The 7500-nt window shown below is 41.0% G+C and overlaps 1 protein-coding gene across 1 annotated transcript in view; it reads left to right on the forward strand.

Moving 5' to 3' along the window:
• The window catches only part of LOC106611770 (GDNF family receptor alpha-4), a 39196-nt gene extending 34837 nt beyond the window's left edge, over positions 1–4359 (forward strand). Inside the window, exons 8-9 of the transcript XR_006771044.1 lie at positions 3084–3355; positions 3460–4359. The gene's annotated coding sequence lies outside the window, so the exon portion shown is untranslated. The remainder of the gene's footprint in view (positions 1–3083; positions 3356–3459) is intronic.
• Positions 4360–7500: the final 3141 nt, after the last annotated feature.

Here is a 7500-nt window from a genome sequence, read left to right on the forward strand (position 1 = left end):
CCTGGTGTATTTAATCATAAGCAATAGGCTATATTACAGTTTTTCCCAATTGTTAACACACGTTTGCCGAAACTACATCTCAGTTACTCAACACTCTAAACACAAAACTGTTAGCCAATTCCCCCAAACCTCACAGACATCTTGCAAAATAATACACAGCAATCAAAATCATGTACTCCCTGCTCAAAATGAAACTCCGCACGCAAATGAGAAACACATACATCAAATTAGTCTAACTTAGTGACAAACGAGAACACTAATGTGACATATTCGGAACGCTACTATCAGAACCTATTTCAGTGTAAAGACTAAGATTTTTTGTGTGTACTCAAACAAGAAAGGAACACAAATGCAGAAATGTATGTTTTATATTTCAACATGACTCGATACATGTCAATCAGCATACTGTAAGCACACATACAGTAAAAATGAAAACATACAGTAAATATATTTCGCATATGCAAAGGAAGAGAAATAGGCCTATTTGTACTACAATACAGTATGTTAGATCAATTGTATGGATAAAGAAACTTTAAAAATACAGTAAAATCAAAATCATAAGTCCAGAAACAAATACTCCATTGCGAGAACAAAATCAGTCATGTCTTGTGTTTTGGTCCAGATTTTCATCAACATCACAGGCGGTATTGTCCTTGGCCAGACAGCGGGGGAAATATCTTCTGGTAAGACGCATCCACCCCTGACAGGACTCTGCTGGAATGTCACCACAGGCCTCCTCCATTGCCTGGAGAAAGGCCATACCTTCATGGGGTTTGCGATTATACACCTTCCAGCTCCATGCTGAAAACAACTCCCAATGGATTTGAGAAGTGGGGAATATGGTGGGAGATAGAGAATTGCAAACCTGGCATGGTTGGGCTCCCGAGTGGTGCAGCGGTCTAAGGCACTGCATCTCAGTGCTAAAGGCGTCACTACAGACACCCTGGTAAAATCCAGACTGTATCACAACCGGTGGTGATTGGCAGTCCAATAGGGCGGTGCAGAATTGGCCCAATGTCGTCTGGGTTTGGCCGGTGTAGGCCGTCATTGTAAATAAGAATTTGTTCTTAACTGACTTGCCTAGTTAAATAACAAAAAAATAAAAATAGTGATGGAACCAGTTGCAGACCTGAGCAGCCTGACGGAAAGTCACGTTGTCCCAAATTAGAACACACATTTGCTGCTCACCTGGTCCTCTCTGCTCTGGCTGAAAAAGATTGTCATGTAAGGTGTTCAGGAAATGAAGGAGGTGGGCAGTGTTGTATGGTCCAAGGGTGGCATGGCAGTGGAGGACCCCATTGTGGCTCATAGCTGCACATATGGTGAAATTTCCCCCAATGTGGCCAGGTACCTCAGTGATGGCGTGTTGTTCAATGTTGTTCCTTCCTCTCCTCCTCGTCTATGAATTTGAGTTTCTGGGGGATGAAACTTGCATCCAACTCCATGAGTCTCTGAATGACAGTAAATACTGTAATTGCTGAATAGTAAAGTTCACTGGCAACATCAATGACTCTCTAACGTTTTATAGTTTTTCCCAATTGTTTACACACTAAAACTGGCCCATGAGGCACAATGACCCAAATCTGTAACTCACACAACACACACAAAACACACAACACACATAACACACACACATAACACACACCAGCCCTGGGCAGAAAATAGTTGTATTTTATCATTAATTTGAAAATACAACTTTTCAAATATTCAAGGTAATAGAATATAGTTTTTATAGAATTTCATCTAAAAGGTAACTATTTTCATGGACATTCAAATACAGGTATCATAAAAACAAGTAATAGTTATAAGTATTTTGAATACCTCTCAGAAAACCAAATACTATTTATTTGATGGCTGACAAATATTTGATGAACAACCAAAATCTATAACAGTTAGTTGAATTAGTCTAAATATATGATCATAAGCAGTTTTGGAGAGCTCTTAGATATGAACCTTACAGTTTTTCCAGTTGTTTACACACGAAAACTGGTGCATGAGGCACAATGACCCAAACCTGTAACTCATTCAGCAGAACTATACACCAAAGCTGCAATACCAATACCGAATCTGCAATTTGGGGCAGCAGGTAGCCTAGTGGTTAGAGTGTGGGACTAGTAACTGAAAGGTTGCAAGATCTGTTCTGCCCCTGAACAAGGCAGTTAACCCACTGTTCCTAGGCTGTCATTGAAAATAAGAATTTGTTCTTAACTGACTTGCCTAGTTAAATAAAATACTACTGGCACATGTTTTGCTTTACACTCAGATTGCAATTCTATAACAAACATTTGGTAAAACACAACACACAATTCTCTACCTTTGGCACAACCGTCACAACTAAAATCTCTTGTGTGAAAATGAAAACCAACACTGTTCAACAAGCTAAGCTCAATTGCCAATTGATCACTTTCACTCTGCACATGTGCAAACACTAATTGCGTAAATGTTCACTTTGCAATCAGACCTTTGGTATGGATAAAAAGGCTACATGTGAGTACTCCTGTGTTTGGAGAACAATGGAAGCAAACTTAGCAGAGAGAGGTGGAGGGGGAGGTGGAGGTAGAAGTGGGGGTGGAGGTGGAGAAGGAGGTAGAAGTGGAGGTAGAGGTGGGTGGAGGTGGAGAAGGAGGTAGAAGTGGAGGTAGAGGTGGGGGTGGAGGTGGAGAAGGAGGTAGAAGTGGAGGTAGAGGTGGGGGTGGAGGTGGAGGTGGAGATGGAGGAAGACTAAGAACAAGGAGAGTAATCTGACCATGTGGTCAACCATGGTTTGACATTGAGAGAGGCTGAGCAGAGAGTGCTGCCCAATCTGAGCCGCTTCATTGTAGCATCCCTTATCCGGGTTCCAAAATGAGAATATGTATGTACTGCAGACATTGGAATTATCTACTACCTTTACTACTTGACAGTAGAACATAAATCACAGTAAAGACTGTAGATTCCAATACGTACTGTAAGGGGAAACAAAGTAAATGTTTCATGTATTACTGTATGTATGAAATTGGGAGCTATACTATTTTCCAAGATGTTTATCTTGTAGACTGTATTACTGCAGTGTTTACTGTACTGTATGCTATTTTGTTTTGTAGAACTGAAAGACGACCACAACGTGGTGGTAGAACACATCTATTTACAGACTAACAGGAGGCTGCCATTAAGCAAATGGGAGGTGAAAATAATGCCATAAGACTGCAGGAAATCCAACAACAAATGATTGAAAATCCTGTCATCTTCCATAACATCAGAGTGAGCTTATCAACCATAGCCTGCATCCTTAAGAAACACCATCTCCGGATGAAGCAAATTTACAGAGTCCCATTTGAAAGGAATTCCCTAGGATAAATGGTACGAATATGTGCAAGTAAGTAATCTACTAGCATTAGACTCTTGAAACATTGGAGACTCATTGATGTTGCCAGTGAACTTTACTATACAGCAATTACAGTATTTACTGTCGTTTCACAGAATCATGGAGTTGGATGCAAGTCCCATCCCCCAGGAACTCATGTTCATACAGTTGATGAGGCTGTATTCAATTTAGCGAAGACGAGGAGGAGAGAAAGGAACATCATTGGTCAATGCGCCATCATTGATGTACCTGGCCACGTTGGGGGAAATTTCACCATGTGCACAACTATGAGCCACAATGGGGTCCTCCACTGTCATGCCACACTTGGACAATACAACACTGCCCATCTCCTTCATTTCCTGAACACCTTACATGACAATCTTTTTCAGCCAGAGCAGAGAGGGCCAGGTGATCCTGAGCAGCAAATGTGTGTTCTAATTTGGGACAACGTGACTTTCCGTCAGGCTGCTCAGGTCCGTAACTGGTTCCATGACCATCCCAGGTTTACAATTCTCTATCTCCCACCATATTCCCCACTTCTCAAACCCATTGGGAGTTGTTTTCAGCATTGTGTGGAAGGTGTATGATCGCAAACCCCATGAACGTATGGCCCTTCTACAGGCAATGGAGGAGGCCTGTGGTGACATTCCAGCAGAGTCCTGTCAGGGGTGGATGCGTCCTGCCAGAAGATATTTCTCCCGCTGTCTGGCCAAGGAGAATATTGCCTGTGATGTTGATGAAAATCTGTGGCCGGAACAAAACAACAGACTTGAATGTTTTTGTTTTCGCAATAGAGTATTTGTTCCTTGACTTATGATTTTACTGTATTTTGAAAGTTTCTTTATCCATACAATTGATCTAACATACTGTATTGTAGTACAAATAGGCCTATTTTTCTTCCTTTGCATATGCATAATATATTTACTGTATGTTTTCATTTTTACTGTATGTGTGCTTACAGTATGCTGATTGACATGTATCGAGTCATGTTGAAATATAAAACTAAAGTCTTTGCATTTGTGTTCCTTTCTTGTTTAAGTACACACAAAGAATATAAAGTATACACAAAATCTTAGTCTTCACACTGAAATAGGTTCTGATAGTATTGTTTTGAAAATGTCACATTAGTGTGATGTCACTTGTCACTAAGTTAGACTAATTTGATGTGTGTGTCTCATTTGTATGTGGTTTCATTTTGAGCAGGGAGTACATTTGTTTTATATTTTCTTATTTCACCTTTATTTAACCAGGTAGGCTAGTTGAGAACAAGTTCTCATTTACAAGTGCGACCTGGCCAAGATAAAGCAAAGCAGTGCGACACAAACAACAACACAGAGTTACACATGGAATAAACAAACATACAGTCAATAACACAATAGGAAATAAGTCTATGTACATGATTTTGATTGCTGTGTTTCATTTTGCAAGATGTCTGTGGGGTTTGGGGAAATTGGCTAACAGTTTTGTGTTTTGTGTTTAAGGTTTTGAGTACCTGAGATGTGGTTTCAGCAAATGTGTGTTAACAATAGGAAAAAACTGTAAGAGTGTAGTACTAGTACACTACTTACTTGCAAATATTTGTACCGTTTATCCTTCGCTCTTTCGTAATTCCTTTCAAATGGGACTCTGTAGATTTGCTTCATCCGGAGATGGTGTTTCTTAAGGATGCAGGCTATGGTTGATAAGCTCACTCTGATGTTATGGAAGATGACAGGATTTTCAATCATCTGTTGTTGGATTTCCTGCAGTCTTATGGCATTATTTTCACCTCCCATTTGCTTAATGGCAGCCTCCTGTTAGTCTGTAAATAGATGTGTTCTACCACCACGTTGTGGTCGTCTTTCAGTTCTACAAAAACAAAATAGCATACAGTACAGTAAACACTGCAGTAATACAGTCTACAAGATAAACATCTTGGAAAATAGTATAGCTCCCAATTTCATACATACAGTAATACATGAAACATTTACTTTGTTTCCCCTTACAGTACGTATTGGAATCTACAGTCTTTACTGTGATTTATGTTGTTCTACTGTCAAGTAGTAAAGGTAGTAGATAATTCCAATGTCTGCAGTACATACATATTCTCATTTTGGAACCCGGATAAGGGATGCTACAATGAAGCGGCTCAGATTGGGCAGCACTCTCTGCTCAGCCTCTCTCAATGTCAAACCATGGTTGACCACATGGTCAGATTACTCTCCTTGTTCTTAGTCTTCCTCCATCTCCACCTCCACCTCCACCCCCACCTCTACCTCCACTTCTACCTCCCCTTCCCCCTCCACCTCTCTCTGCCAAGTTTTCTTCCATTGTTCTCCAAACACAGGAGTACTCACATGTAGCCTTTTTATCCATACCAAAATTCTGATTTCAAGGTGAACATTTACGCAATTAGTGTTTGACATGTGCAGAGTGAAAGTAATCAATTGGCAATTGAGCTTAGCTCAATATTTAGACTAATTCAACTAACTGTTATAGATTTTGGTTGTTCATCAAATATTTGTCAGCCATCAAATAAATAGTATTTGGTTTTCTGAGAGGTATTCAAAATACTTATAACTATAACTTGTTTTTATGATACCTGTATTTGAATGTCCATGAAAATAGTTACCTTTTATATTCTTCTACCTCGAGTGTTTGAAAAGTTGGTGTTTTCAAATTAATTATAAAATACAACTATTTTCTGCCCAGGGCTGGTGTGTGTTGTGTGTGTTGTGGTGGGTTGTTTGTGTGTTCTGTGTGTGTGTATTCTTCTAGATGAGCCGAGAGAGTGTGTATGTGCTGTTTTATGTTTGTTTGTGTTTATTAATATTTTTCTACCTCCTCTGAGTTATTATCCACTGAATATCATACCTCCCCCCTCCCCTCCCTTCCTCCCTCTCTCTCCTCCTCCCTCCCTCTCCTCTCTCTCTCCCTCCCTCTCCCTCCCCCACCTCTCGGTCTCTCTCCCTACCTCCCCTCAATCCCTCCCTCTCTCCTAGCCATATGTCTATGTACTGTATAGTGAGAGTGGCTGTATTTGGGCAGGTCTTAATCAGATTGCAGTGAAATATGATAAGACAGGTTATTTAATTAGCACACAGAGTGATAGCAGCTCATCGCTGCTCAGACACCTATGAGTTCACATCTCTCTCTCTCTCTGTCCCTTGTTTTGCAGTGCTCTAAGGGGAGGCAGGGGCAGAAGGGGGATGACACACTGAGCGTGTCGTGTGTGTTTGTGTGTGTGTGTGTGTGTGTGTGTGTGCACGCGCCTGCATGCATGTGTGCGTTAGAGAGGGGCAAACATAAAATGAAAGAAGATAATGATGGAGGGAGTGAGAAAAGAGAGAAAGCGATAGATAATGAGAGGAGTGGAAATAGCCTGACGACAGCGTCAGCAGAGAGGACTGCATGACCCCTGTGGCCTTCCAGAGTTCCAGAGTGCTACAGATGGTGATGTTGTTGATGTTTGTTTGTGTTGACAGCAGACCTTTGGCATGGTCCAATTCACACTAAAAAAACATACCAACATGTTTTCAAACGACTCTCAGATTACAGCTAATTTATTAGATACTTAGCAAGAACACAATTAAATACACTAATCCACAATTCCAAATCGACTCCCAGTCCCTACTAGATCGGTGAAAGCAATATAGTGAGAATCCCTCCCAGCCTGTCCAAAGGCAAGGTTCTGCTTACCACATTGCTTTTAAACCTATCCAATAGCGTCAGGTCTGAAGGGCTTAGGGGTTAGCGGTTGATTTGGCATTCAGCAAATATATAATAACAAACCTATGGTGTGATCTACAGTTGGGTAGAACCACCCAGGTACGATATCTGATATCAAATTACAGTGTAGTCGTCTTTCCACATGCCTGAACTAAACGTAACCAGAGGCCCCTTCAGTTCCTCCACACCTGAACGACTTGTGAATGGTGCCGGAGGACATCCCAGTGAATGGTGAATACTGTACGTTGTGAATATCAATGCTGTATGGCCACAAGGACAACCATCTTAAATGATGTACATGTGGGTCCTATTCCTCTTTATCATTTGTCACCCCTGCTAACTTATGATGTCTGTTTCCCTTCGCTGCGCTGCTCTCCTCTGTGTGTGTGTGTGTGTGTGTGTGTGTGTGTGTGTGTGTGTGTGTGTGTGTGTGTGTGTGTGTGTGTGTG

The sequence above is a fragment of the Salmo salar genome, chromosome ssa09, assembly GCF_905237065.1.
Source record: "Salmo salar chromosome ssa09, Ssal_v3.1, whole genome shotgun sequence".
NCBI classification, from domain to species: domain Eukaryota; kingdom Metazoa; phylum Chordata; class Actinopteri; order Salmoniformes; family Salmonidae; genus Salmo; species Salmo salar.